The sequence below is a fragment of the Euphorbia lathyris genome, chromosome 4, assembly GCF_963576675.1.
Source record: "Euphorbia lathyris chromosome 4, ddEupLath1.1, whole genome shotgun sequence".
Taxonomy (NCBI): Eukaryota; Viridiplantae; Streptophyta; class Magnoliopsida; order Malpighiales; family Euphorbiaceae; genus Euphorbia; species Euphorbia lathyris.
Genome location: NC_088913.1, coordinates 63,670,980 through 63,684,611, shown reverse-complemented (window position 1 = coordinate 63,684,611; position 13,632 = coordinate 63,670,980).

Sequence of the window (13,632 nt, the reverse complement as noted above, 5' to 3'; positions counted from 1 at the left end):
TTACTGAGTAAATTTATACCATTTCATATTTAATACTACATCATACGCTAATTATGTACCTACATTATATTATATTTGACTGATTAGGTCATATTTACTACTATTTAGTGCGTTATTAATTTAAATGTTCAGCTGGTACATCTCTGAAATTAAAGGTAGAAGGTTGTGGATTCGAATATTTTTTTAATATTTTTTTTGTAAGTGTTATTGATGACTAGGATGCTAAAATTAATTTAGAGGTAAAATTCAAATTGACTCCTAAAACATTTGGAAAAGTACAACTTTAGTCTTAATATAATAAATAAAAGAGATAAGGTACCAAAATAATATTAATATTTTTCAAGAAGTCTCAATTTAGTCCCAATATATAAAATAACATCATCTCAATATTTGTGAAATGGTACCCATTTAGTCATGGATGACGAAACTTGAGCTAAATTTGTACCATTTCATAAACGTTGAGGTGTCAAGTTCCGTTATTCAAAATTAAATTAGTATCATTTTACAAACATTGACGTTAAAATAGTGATATATTTAAAGTGGTACTTACTCAAAAACGTTGAAGTCATTTCGATACTTTATTCCTAAATAAAATAAAATGAAAATTGTCAATTACCAATTTGAAGCAAATTTTAGTCTAAATAACCTTTTAAATGGACCAATTTGTATTGAAGTAACAAAACCATAAACATGGTTTTTACACGAGATAAAAGGCAAAGGTTACATACATATATTTACAGCTACAGTAAAACCTCTATATAGGAATACACTTGAGACCGAGCTGTTTGTATAACAATTGAGAGATTATTACTAAATAAAGTTTAGTATAATAAAATTTCTCAATACATAAAATTTTAATTTTTTTTTATCATAGACAGACATGGTTTATATATAATGCATAACAATAGACATGAATAGAACAAATTAAATATTTAGAGTTTAAGTTTTCAATATATACATAATTGGAAGAGTTTTATGGAAAAAATGTAAACATCAATGAAAATACTAAATATTTATAATTTCAAGTTGTAGTTTGTGTTTCCAACTCATAGATAATTTCAATAGTTTTTTGAAATATTTTATAATTTAGTTTGAATTCTTTATATATATATATATATATATGGGGTTGGTTTTAATGGTGAGTACTAAATTATCTCCATGGGTGGTGAGGGTTTAATAGCCATTGGATCAAGATCCAATGGTCTAGATTTAAAGTTGTTATTTAATGTTGTAGAATGGCTACCTGATGACATGGCAGTCACTTAAAATTTAATTACATAATTAAAAAACAAAATTAAATATTCTTCAAATTCCAAGAAGAGTCACTTCTCTCTCTTTCTTTTAATTTAATTGATTTTTTCGAATGATGAAAATGTGATAATTACCAGCTTTTAAAATGATGCACCTATACTCCACGATAATTATCAGATTTTTCATGTATGTTCATCATCCGCCATCATTTTTCTCTTCTCCTCTTGTCTCAGATTCCATCTGTATTTGTTTAATTGTTTCGTTACATCAATTTCAGTTTACAGTTCAATAGTTTTTATACTTCCATTTTGTGTTTTGAATTTCTCCTTTCTCCTTTGGGTTTCTAAATTCCAGACCTCTACAGTAATTTGTTCTCTCTCTTGTTCATGATTTTCATGTTTATTTCTTTTTTTTAGTTCCTTTTTTCCAGTTTCTATTAATGGTTCTAAGTGTCCATATTGGTTCTTGTATTGGTTGTCTAATGTGTTCATGGCCATGAATTCGATGTTTTCGAAGCAATCAAACCCAAAATCATGAACACCAAAATCTCGACAATCCACAGCTTCCAACTTTTCAATTTTCTCCAATCAAACAACAATCATATTGTAATCCATTTACCCAGGCTTCATTTTCATTGTAATCCACCAGGTCACACCTATTACGACGGAATGGTATTAAGCGGCGACTGTAACTAACGAAGCGGCGATTAGAACTAATGAAGTGGCGGTGATGATCGACGGACGATGCAGATGCTACTAAAGGATATCGGTAGTGGCACTGTAGGAGATCAACAATTGATAATCGTTTGGGTTGGGATTTTTGTGCTGATCGAAGGAATGAAAAAGAACACTGGCAAACATCAAAATCAGAATGAAGATGATTCTGAATGATTGAGTCATTTAATTTGGTTTCTGAATGTAATCAATGAATCATATTACAGAGCTACTTTGATGTTGAGGCTAAAAAATTCTTCCTTTATCCCCTTTACCATTGCAATTCGCAGGTTTTTTCAGTTCCCTACAGTCGAGACAGCAACGGTGGTGGAAATCGGCAGTGACGATCGGTGGAGAACGAGATTCTGTCTGCCTCTCTTTTGCTATATGAAAGTGTTGTAAATTGCGATGTTAATTGAATTTTTAATTAAAAATTGGATTACAGGTGTTAGAAGATGAATGAAGGGTTTTTATGTGAATTGGAATTCCCCGATCCTATAAAGTCCCTACAAAGAGACAGTAATCACCTACTACATGCTATATTTTTTTTTTTTTTACTGAAAGATTTGAGAATTTCATTAATCAAATGCCTAAAAGGCTTACAACTGATGGGGGTGTATGAGTAGTTATAATAATAGATGAGGAGTCTAATCCTAGTTTTGCTAGCTCATTGGCTACTTTGTTCGTACTTCTCTTCGAGAAGTGGAACGAACAGCTGGTGAGTGAGTCTTTTATTTCCCGACACTCTGAGATCAGCATCCCAAAGTACGACCAATCATCCTCTTCATCTGAAACTATCGCATTAATAATCAATTGAGCATCCCCCTCCACACATACCTCTTCCTCTCCTCTATCCTTTAGCCAGCTAAGGGCTTCACGGCATGATATAGCCTCCGCTATCGCTGGTGCGAGACAGCCCCTCATCGATCCATATCGAGCTGCTAGGAGGCGCCCCTGGACATCTCTTATTACTGCCCCAAAACCCGTTCTACCCCGCTCCTCACTGACTGCCGCGTCGAAATTCAATTTTACTCCTCTCATCAGCGGGATCCAATTTTCTTATTCGTCCCTCGCCATCGAGCTGCTGCCGTGGTTCAGTAGTTGCTGTGCTTTTCACCAGTTCAATAGCAGCTGGTTCGCTTGCCCCGCCATTTGTTCAGGTTCCATCTCTTTCCTCTCCCAAATCCACTTATTTCTCCAGTACCAGATGTACCACATGAGGTTTGCACAGGCTCCCGCGACTTCATTTGAACAAATTTCTACAAGGTTCCTCCACCAGGACTGGAAATCCACCACGTCAGGGTGTCGGAAGTTTGCGAGATGTGATGCATTCCAGACTCTTACCGCAATCGGGCATTTAAGGAAGATGTGGGTGATCGTTTCTTCCTGATTTAAACACAGTGGGCAGTGTATTTCGACTTCCATTCTGCGGTTGTGCAGTGTTTTTCTTGTCGGGAGAGTATTCCAGGCCGCTCTCTAGAAGAAGTTCTTTACTTTTTGGGGGCAATCCATTTGCCAGATTTTGTTCCATGATGTATTACAGATTTCTTCCACAGGCTTCGGGTAAGATTCCATCAATAAGTAATATACCGATTTAACGCTGTAGCGACCTTTCTTCTCCTCTCTCCACACCAATCTGTCCTCCATTTCTTCCGACGGTAAAGGTATGCTGTTAATTCTCTTTCTATCATCTTCTGAAAATAGAGTTTCTAGCTGGTCTTGGTTCCAGGCCCCATTTTGGATTAGCTGATCTACTGTCCAGTTTCTGATAGGCAGCAACGGTACTGATTCTGGTAGCCCTGAGTCAGAGTTCAGCCAACTGTCTTCCCATATCTTTGTTTGTTTTCCGTTCCCTATCCTCGATTGTGTACCCTTGTTGATCATTGCTTGCGTTTTGTGGATACTTGCCCATGCTGCGCTTGGGTTTGCCCCTAGTCGAGCTTCTCTAAAGCTTGATTGCGGAAAGTACCGTGCCTTGAACAGTTTTGATACCAGGATTGTGGGTTAGTTTGGAACTTCCACGCTTGTTTGCCTAAAAGTGCCAAGTTGAATTCATAGAATTGTCGGAAATTTAATCCCCCACGATCTTCGATAGCACAGATGCTTCCATGCTTTCCATTTAATGCCTCTCCCCCACCAGTAACCATTTAGTATAGTTTCAAGTTTTGAGCAGAAGGTCTTGGGAAGGAGGAAAACCTGCATCACATAAGCTGGGATTGATTGAGCAATAGATTTGATTAGCACCTCTTTGCCACCCTGTGAGACTCTTTTGCCTTCTAGCCCCTTATTCTTTTCCTGAGTCTGTCCACTATGTAATCGAAGGTGCTTGACCGATTTCTCCCCACCGTCGATGGGAGTCCCAGATAGGTATCCTGTCTGTCTACTTGTAGAACTTCCATAAAATCTGCTAATTCCGTCTTTCTCTCTACAGGAACTTTCGAGCTAAAGGTTATTTTTTATTTCTCAAAATTAATCTTTTGACCCGAAGCTCGTTCATAGGCTTGGAAGATATTCTTGATGGATATACATTCCTCTTTTGTCGCCCGGAAGAAGAAATAGCTGTCATCGGCGAACAACAAGTGGGAGATGGGTGGAGCCCCTCTACATATTCTGCATCCGTGTATCTTCCCCCCTGCTTCTGCTTTATTCATTAGGGTAGTCAGACCCTCAGTGCATAGTATGAATAAGTATGGGGATAGTGGGTCCCCCTGTCTGAGTCCCCGAGATGGCTTGAAAGTTGGGAAAGTTGCATTCCTGTTAACAATCTGGTACTCTACTGTTGTAACACATGTCAGAATTAGTTCGATAAATTTCCTTGGGAAGTTCATATTTACCATAATAGCTTCTAAAAACCTCCACTCAACCCGATCATAAGCTTTTGACATGTCTACCTTTAGAGCTGAATACCCTTTTCTGCCTCCCTTACCCAATCTTAGTGCGTGTCCTACTTCTTGCGCAATTAGAATATTATCCGTGATGGATCGTTTTGTAATGAATGCGCTTTGAGCTGGGGATATAATAGAGTCCAGAACCCTTTTCAATCTGTTTGCCACAGCCTTCGTCATTATTTTTACCAGTACGTTGCACAGTGCAATTGGTCTTAGGTCTGTAAGTGCCTTTGGTGAGTTTTTCTTTGGAATTAAAACCAAATTCTTCTGGTTCAAGTGAGCAGGGAAGGTACCTATATTAAGGCAGTTGTAGCAATAGGTTGCTATTGAGTCTCCAATCACCGCCCAGTGCTGTTGATAGAAACCCGGGTTCAAACCGTCTGGTCCCAGTGCTTTGTCTGGATGCATCGAGAATACTGCTTGCTTTATTTCTTCTGCTGTGTACGCGCGTATTAGGCGCTGTTGCTGCTCTTCTGTGAGTCGACCCTGTATACCCGTTAAGAAGTCCATATCGTTGCATCCATTTGACTTGAATAAGTCTTCGAAGTGATCCTGGATTCCACTAGCTAAACATGTCGACCATGTGTGCTGCTGTCCCGAGCTTAGCATCAGGCTTCCAAAATTATTCTTCCTTTTTCGGTTCTGCACGGTATTGTGAAAAAAATGGGAATTCCGATCCCCTTCCTGTAACCATTTGCATTTCGACCTCTGTTTCCAGTAGATTTCTTGCTCAAGACGGACTCTTTCTATTTCTGTATTCAGCCTTGATATATCATTTGTGTGTGTTGTACCCCTCAGTGTCTCCAATTCTTTGTGTAGGCATTTTGCGCGGCCCTTAAATTTGTTATGTTGTTCGTTTCCCCATCGCTGAAGGGCCTGCTGACACTTATTAATTTTGGCTTCTATGTTTTGAGGCTCTGAAATTCCCCAAGCCTCAGTTACAATCCGCTTGCATTCCTCCTCCAATCCCCACGAGTTTTCATAACGAAAAATGTATGGGTTGCAGTTTTGTTGCTGTTGGGTTTTCAGGACGAGCGCTGAGTGGTCGGAACGAGTGGTACATATATTCTGAATTATCGCATCTGGGAATTTGTCTCGCCACGAGTTAGTCATCACGCCTCTGTCAAGCTTTTCTTCTATCATTATTTGCCCTTGTCGCACTCTAGTCCAGGTAAATTGGTAGCCGTGCATCTCAATGTCCGTTAAGCCGCAGTGTTCAAGGGTTTCATTGAAACCCGCTAATAACGCCTCCGGATGTCTCCGCCCTCCTCGTTTTTCTGCTGATAATGCTAAATCGTTGAAGTCGCCTATCACTATCCATGGTAAGTTTGAGATCCTTGATAGTGCCTTCAGGCAATGCCATGATTCCGCTCTTCTGTGTCTTTCCGGGAAGCCATAGAAACCTGTAAATCTCCATTCTTCTATCCCTTCCTCTTTTATCACCACATCAATGAAGTTTACTCCATATTTCTGCAGCCTCACATCTATCGTTTCTTTCCAAAGTAAGGCCACCCCGCCTCCTCCTCTTGTACTGTTTACTGTAAAACTTCTCTCATAACCAATTGTTTTCTTCAGATTTTCTATCGTACCCGAGCCCACCATTGTCTCCATTAGAAAGATAACGGTTGGCTTGTGGACTTGAACTAGCTCTTTGAGCTCACGAACTGTCTCGAGGTTGCCCACTCCTCGACAGTTCCAGCTTAGGCCTATCATAGCTCCCGGCTGGCCCCGTTGATAGGACCTGCCGATATCTCGTTTTCTGTGACCATGTTATCCTTGTTTGTCGGGGAATCTCCACTATTATCAGATCGCTTCCTTTTCAGTTCAGCCATCATATGGATTTCTTCCTCCATTTTGTTGATGTTGTCGATTGTCTGCTTAGCCTGTAGTTGAAGAATCTCTGAACCGGCCTGATCACCACTTTCTGCATCTGCTGGGATCAGAATTGGAGTTGTGTTTAGCCACGGCGATGAGTTCTGCATAAAACGTCGGGGTTTGGCTCGGAGGAACGAACCATACATGGTGGTGATTTCAGGGTCGTTTAAAGCTCGAAATTCTTTGCAGTCCCGATCGTTATGCCCTAACAATCCGCAGAAAAAGCAAAAGTGCGGGAGTCTCTCGTATTTGAAGTTAACCCATGTCCAGTCTTTTGTTGGCTTCCCCAGCTTCATTCTCCTCTTTAACGGCTTTCTCACGTCCATTAGTACTTGGACTCGTAGATACCCAACGAACGGTTCCGAATAATCTCTTGGATCTGTTTTGAGCACTTGTCCAATCGTCGTTCCACAAGTTCTTGCTACTCTTTCTGTACGGAATCCGGGGGGGGGATATCGTGTAGTTGTATCCAAAAAGCTGTTTCATTCAGTTGGACTGTATAGAATTCTTCTTTTCGGCTTACTCGTTGTAATACTAGCAGTTTGTTTTCGAAGGACCACGGCCCTCCATTCATGACGGCATTGAGATCGAACACATGGTTGAACTGCAGCAAAAATTTGTCATCATCTAGGTCACTTATCGCCATTCCGCCTGCTGGTTTCCAGAGTTTTGAGAGGGTGATTTTCATTCCTTCAGGGTTAATCGGTTTGTTTGTGATAAAGCGTCCTACACAGCTCCATCGTAGGTCGTAGGTTGGTAACTCGACTTCTTCCTGGACTACTACCACGTTTTCATCTTCTTCTGCTAGTGAGAGATTGAGGCAGGCATTTGATATATCCTCCATTTAGAAGAATTGTTTGCTGGTATCTATTCTTTGCGATTGACTGTTTATTGGGTTGGAGTGAGGGGTTTGCAGTTTTCAGGAAACGGTAATGGTGATTTTATGCTTGGTGGAAAGATCAGGTATCTGTGGGAGACGAAATTGCAGGATGTTTGGATATTACGGGAGAACGAAGTAGCTTCAACCCTACGGCAGGGTAAATCAATATGAACAGCAAACCCTAGCAGCTGCGGGGTATCAGGAGCTCTATAGAATATGTGCCTAACCCTAGTCCCTCATTGTTTTCTCTCTCTCCCCCCCCTCCATTTTTAAGCATTTCCACTCTATTTTTAACTCTTCCTTTTTCTCTCTTTCTTATCTCTCTCTAACTCTCCGTTCTCTCTCTTTACCTACTACATGCTAATTAAAATGGTATTTATTTTGAAATTTTTGTAATCGAACATGGCCCATCTTTAACTTTTGTCTCTCTGTAGTGTATTGTTTAATAAAAAACTAAAACTACATGTGCCTTTAATTCTTATTTTTGTGTATATTTGTAAAATATATTATTGCCATTTGTTTAGAATATAAAAATAAAAATTAACGCATTCAATACATAAATTTCCGAGTTTTTAATATAAATTTCATATTTTATTTCTTCAATATAACACAAAAATAATTGATTTACAAATTAAATAAAGTTTATTCAAAATAAAAATAAGAGATAAGTTATGATTTTTTAGAAAGTATCAATTTAATCTTCATGTACAAAATAGCATTAATATAGGCTTAACGTTTAAAAAAGAGTGTCAATTTAGGCCTCAGTAACGGATAGGACACGTAATTCCTATTACTCCATTAAGTTCTGATTTGTTCCTCTAAGTATAATTGACAGAACTTAACGAAGTAATATCAATGGCATGTCTCGTTCCGTTATCGATACCTAAATTGGTACCCTTGTTTAAACGTTAAGCCTATATTAGTACAATTTTGTACGTTGAGCCTAAATTGATACTTTCCCAAAAACCATAGGCCTATTTTGGTACCTTATCCCTAAAAAAAAATTGCCATACATAAATTGTCATGACTTGACGTGACGTGACGTAACGTGATGTAACTTAACGTAATGTAACGTAACGTAATGTATTGTAACGTTATCAAACGTAACTTAAGCTTACATAACATAACGTAACGTAATGTAATATAACGTCATGTTATCAAACGTAACTTAATCTTACATGACATAACATGAGGTAAGGTAACGTAATGTAACATAACTTATAATAACGTAATGTAATGTAGCTTAGAATAATGTAACGTAATCTAATATAACTTAGAATAACATAACATAACTTAGAATAACATAATGTAATGTAACTTAGATTTTTTTATTTCTTTAAGCTTTCTTTTATTTATAAGCAACCATTGAGCTTAAAATCTCTAACGTAACGTAATAAATATAAGCTCAATTTATAAATCCTTAGAATTGTAAGCTCAATTCGTAAATCCTTAGAATTCGAAGCTCAATTTGTAAATCTTTATGATTGTAAGCTCAATTAGTAAATCCTTAGGTTTTTTTTTATTTCTTTAAGCTTTCATTTATTTATAAACAATCATTGAGCTAACAATATCTAACGTAACATAATAAATATAAGCTCAATTTATAAATTCTTAGGATTGTAAGCTCAATTTGTAAATCATTAGGGTTTTTTTTTACTTCTTTGAGCTTTCATTTATTTATAAACAATCATCGAGCTCATAGTCCCTAATGTAACGTAATAAATATAAGCTCAATTTATAAATCATTAGGATTGTAAGATAAATTTATAAATCCTTAGAATTGTAAGCTCAATTTATAAATCTTTAGTATTGTGAGCTCAATTTTTAAATCCTTATGAATAATATAAAGTAACATAACATAACGTAACGTAACGTAAAATAACATAACGTAACATAATGTAATAATTATAAGCTGAATTTATAGATCTTTAGGATTGTAAGCTCAATCTATAAATTCTCAGGATTGTAAGCTCAATCTAAAATCTTTAGCTTTTTTTATTTCTTTAAACTTTCATTTATTTATAAACAGTCATTGAGATTACGATCCCCAACCGAACATAACGTAACTTAGTGTAACATAATGTAACGTATTTATCTGAAACATAAAGTTAGAGAAACATAACGTAACGTATTTATCTAAAACATTACTAAACTGAAACATTACTGAGCTGAAATGTTACTAAACTGAAACATTACTAAACTAAAACATCATTGAACTGAAACATTGAACTGAAATATCACTGAGTTCATACATTATAAATTGAAACATTACTAAACTAAAATATTATTGAACTGAAACATCACTGAACTGAAACATTACTCAACTGAAACATTGCTAAACTGAAACATTACTAAACTGAAACATCACTCAAATGAAACATTACTAAACTTGAAAATTATGGAACTGAAACATCACTGAACTGAAATATTGCTAAACTGAAACATTACTGAACCAAAACATCATTGAACTGAAATATTAAAAAACTGAAAATCACTCAACCGAAATATCACTGAACTGAAACATCACTGAACTGAAACATTACTAAACTAAAACATCAATCAACTGAAACATTACTAAACTTGAACATTACTGAATTGAAACATCATTGAACTAAAATATTGTTAAACTGGAACATTACTGAACCAAAACATCATTGAACTGAAATATTAAAAAAATGAAAATCACTCGACCGAAACATCACTGATCTGAAACATCATTGAACTGAAACATCACTAAATTGAAACATCACTAAACTGAAACATTGCTAAATTAAAACATTACTAAACTAAAACATCATTGAACTGAAACATCACTGACCTAAAACATTATTCAGCTGAAACATTGATAAACTAAAACATCAATGAACTAAAACATTACTAAACCGAAATATTATTAAACTAAAACATTACTGAACTGAAACATCACAAACCTAAACATTATTAAATTGAAACATCACTGAACTGAAAGGTCAGTGAACTGAAACATTAATAAACTGAAATATCACTGAACCGAAAAATCATTGAACTGAAACATCCTTGAACTGAAACATTACTAAACTGAAATATTACTATACTGAAACATTACTATACTGAAACATTGCTGAACTGAAACATTACTGAACTGAATCATACTAAACTGAAACATCAATAAGCTTAAATATTACTGAACTGAAAAGTCACTAAACTGAAACATCACTCAACTGAAACATTACTAAACTTGAAAATTACTGAACTGAAACATCATTGAGCTGAAAATTACTGAACTGAAACATCATTGAGCTCAATTTATAAATCCTTAGGGATTGTAAGCTCAATTTATAAATCCTTATGTTTTTTTTATTTCTTTAAGTTTTTATTTATTTACAAACAATCATTTAGTTTACAATTTCTAACGTAACATAATAAATATAAGCTCAATCTAAAAATCCATCGGCTTTTTTTATTTCTTTAAGCATTCATTTATTTATAAACAGTCATTGAGCTTACGCTCCCTATTGTAACGTAACATAATGTAACGTAATGTAACCTAATATTAATTTATAAATTATTAGGATTGTAAGCTCAATACATAAATCTTTAGGATTGTAAGCTCAATTTGTAAATCCTTAGATTTTTTTTTATTTCTTTAAAATTTCATTTATTTATAAACAATTGTTGAGCTTACAATGTGTAGCGTAATGTAAGGTAACATTATGTATCGTAACATACCGTAATAAATATAAGCTCAATTTATAAATTTAGAATTGTAAGCTCAATTGTAAATTCTTAGGTTTTTTTTTATTTCTTTAAGCTTTCATTTATTTATAAACAATCATTGAGCTTACAATCTCTAACGCAACGTAATAAGTATAAGATCAATTTATAAATCCTTAGGATTGTAAGTTCAATTTGTAAATCCTTAGCTTTTTTTTTATTTCCTTAAACATTCATTTATTTATAAATAACCATTGAGCTTATAATCTCTAACGTAATGCAATATATAAGCTCAATTTATAAATTCTTATTATTGTAAGCTTAGTTTGTAAATCCTTAGGTTTTTTTTGTTTGTTTTTTTAAGCTTTCCATTATTTATAAACAACCATTGAGCTTAGAATCCCTAACGTAAAGTAATAAATATAAGCTCAATCTTTAGGATTGTAAGCTTAATTTGTAAATCCTTATGTTTTGTTATTTCTTTAAGCTTTCATTTATTTGTAAGTAATCATTGAGCTTACAATCTCTAATGTAAAGTAACATACCATAATAAATATAAGCTCAATTTACGAATCCTCTAAGCTCAATTTATAAATTCTTATGATTGTAAGCTCAATTTGTAAATTCTTAGGGTTTATTTTTATTTTTTTAAGCTTTCATTTATTTGTAAATAATTATTGAGCTTACAATCCATAGCGTAATGTAAAACATTTATTTGTACCGTAACGTAACATAACGTAACGTATTGTTATGTAACTTAACGTGACGTAATGTAACTTAACTAATCATTGAGCTTACAATCCTTAACGTAATGTAAAACATTTATTTGTACCATAATGTAACATAACGTAACATACTGTTATGCAACTTAACGTGTCGTAACATAACTTAATTAATCATTGAGCTTACAATCCCTAACGTAGCGTAACTTGACACGACGTAACATAACTTGACATGACGTATTGTTATATAACATGATGTAACGTATCATAACATGACGTAACGTAACGTAACGTAACGTAACGTGACGTGACGTGATGTGACGTGACGTGACGTGACGTAACGTAACGTGATATGACGTAACGTATCGTGACATGACGTAAAGTGACGTAACGTGACATGACGTAAAGTGACGTAACGTGACATGACGTAAAGTGACGTAACGTGACGTGACGTAACGTAACATAACTTAACTAACATAACGTAACGTAACGTGACGTGATGTGACGTGATGTGACGTAACGTGACATGACGTAAAGTGACGTAACGTGACGTGACGTAACGTAACATAACTTAACTAACATAACGTAATGTAACGTGACGTGATGTGACATGATGTGACGTAACGTAACGTATCATACCGTAACATAATATAATGTAACTTAACGTTACTCAATATAATGTAACTTAACGTGACATATTGTTACATAACATGATGTAACGTATCATAACATGACGTAACGTAACGTAATATAACGTGACATGACATAACGTAACGTGACGTGACGTAACGTGACGTGACATGACATGACGTAACGTAATGTAACTTAACTAATGTAACGTAACGTGACGTGATGTGACGTAACGTAACATACCGTAACATAATATAATGTAACTTAACGTTACTTAATATAATGTAACTTAACGTGACGTAACGTAACGTAACATGACGTCACGTAACATCACGTAATGTAACGTGACGTGACGTGACGTAACATAATGTTATTATAAGCAATTAATGAATTAATGATATTATAAGCAACTGTAATTTTTGAAAATTTTCATTTTGAGATCATTTAGGTGTTGTTTGGTTAGAAAAAAGAGTGGATTTTTAGAAAAAGAAATATCCAAAAATTGTGATTTTGGAAAATAAAAAATGTGGTTTCATGGTAAATATCGTTCCGAACAACTTTAATTCTTGTATATTTTCATTTTGAGTAAATAATTGAATAAATATTTACGATTTGAATAATTTACTTAATTAGATTAAAAAAATTAAAAGCATAACATAAAAATTTTCCTAATTTTAATTGGAGAATATATCACAAGGATCATACTGAAAATTACGTGAAATAGACCGAATCAAAGAACTTTAAGAATTATAAATATTTGAGATCGAGATTTGAGAGTTTGTACTTTCAGTATTTTGAGAATTTACAACGTAAAAATAATATAATTTAGAGATAAGGTACCAAAATAGGTTTTTGGGGAAGTATCAATTTAGGCTCCACGTACAAAATAAAACCAATATAGACATAACGTTTAAAAAACGACACCAATTTAGGTCTCGATAATGGAACGAGACACGTCATTGATATTACTATGTTAAGTT